Source organism: Colobus angolensis, unplaced genomic scaffold, assembly GCF_000951035.1.
Source record: "Colobus angolensis palliatus isolate OR3802 unplaced genomic scaffold, Cang.pa_1.0 Scaffold210, whole genome shotgun sequence".
Classification (NCBI taxonomy): domain Eukaryota; kingdom Metazoa; phylum Chordata; class Mammalia; order Primates; family Cercopithecidae; genus Colobus; species Colobus angolensis.
Genome location: NW_012115267.1, coordinates 1,129,825 through 1,131,607, shown reverse-complemented (window position 1 = coordinate 1,131,607; position 1,783 = coordinate 1,129,825).

Genomic DNA, 1,783 nt, shown 5'->3' with positions numbered 1-1,783 from the left:
TCTCTGAAAGACTAGAGTAAAATCCAGGATTCGACAACATTAAATTCAAAATGTGAGACATCCAGTCAAAAATTAAGAGACACACAGTGCTTGGGGAGGCTGAGGTGGGAGGATTGCTTGAGCCCAGGAGTTCGAGGCTGCAGTGACCTATGATTGCACCACCGCAACCCAGCCTGGGTGACAGGGTGAGACTCTGTCTCAAAAGAGAGAGAGAGAGAGACTGACCGAGTGGTAAGAAAATATCTCATGAAGTTGATAGAAACAAACCCCAGAATGATAAAAATGATGAAATTAACAGACAAGGATTTTAAACAACTGTTATGAATATGCTCAAAGATTTAAAGGAAGACATACTAGGAGAGAAACTGGAAAGATTTTTGAAAAGAAATCAAATTTCTGGATGGAAGTGAAAAATATTTGAAATAAAAATTTATTTGGATGGGATTGCTAGCACATTAGGCAATGCAGAAAAAAAGATTAATGAATTTAAGGACATAGCAACAGAAACGATACAAAATGGCACACAGAGGAAAAAAAACGAATATAGCTTCACTTACCTATAGGACCACTTAAAGAGGCTTAACACTATTGACCTAAAAAGTAGAAGCTGAGGCAAAAGTAATATAAGCAGTGTTTATTTGGTCCAAGCTTGAGGATTGCAATCCGGGAGCATAGATTAAAGTTGCCCTGAATCCATCTACTCCGAAGATACGCCAATTTGGAAGTTAAGTGAACACTTAGTAACGAATCATAATTGTCTCAAGTCTTGCCCATTCTAGATTATTTGCTTTGTTAAATAGGCAATTGAGATAGGGTATAATTCCAATAACAATAATCTTTGATGGGGATAAGTAGTCCTTTCTAACCGTACATACCTCCATCTCAGCTTCTATCTCAAGAAACAACTCTTTTGACTTTGTTTCTTTGATTTCTAGAACTAGTGCAGCAGCATCAAGAAATTTGACCTGCCATAAAGAAAAAGACCAAGAAGAAGAGAATCTAATAAATAGTGAGGCTTTTGTCCATGAAGCCTATGATGAGCAACTGTGCTGGAGAAACTCCAAGGAGTTTCTCTGAGGAAATTGGATTGTAAGACACAATTAAAGAATGTCCCTTCTGAAAAACCCTGGCTAGGTGAAAATAGTCAAAGTCAGTCAAAAAATAGTCAAAAAAAAAAAAAAATCCAAGCCAGATGAAACTAGCTACACGAAAATTACTACCGTGCAGTAACTTATTTTGTCTTTGGACTCGGGTTTGAGCAATTAAAGATTGAACAAGGTGAAACATGCATGAAATAATCAACCTGAAAGGAAGAAGCTGAGGCAAAATTAATATCAGTAGAGAGTTTATTTGGGCCCAACTTGAGGACTGCAATTGTAGATTCAAGTTGCCCTGGGTATACTCAGATTAGTAGCAGCTGCAAGTGAATTTTTAAAGGAAAGAAGAGGCAGTTCCTGGGTTGTTCATCGATAATTTACTGTAAGGCCAGGCGTGGTGGCTCACACCTGTAATCCCAGCAAAATGCCTTTTGTTTCTAGGCCGTCTCCCATTGTTGCCTGATGCCACGTGTTAGATAATTCAGTATGTTTAGGTCTGTATTTGAGCATCCTGCTCTGTTCTGTTGGTCTCTGGTATTTGTTCTTTTTTTTTTTTGAGACGGAGTCTTGCTCTGTCGCCCAGGCTGCAGTGCAGTGGCCGGATCTCAGCTCACTGCAAGCTCCACCTCCCGGGTTTACACCATTCTCCTGCCTCAGCCTCCCGAGTAGCTGGGACTACAGGCGCC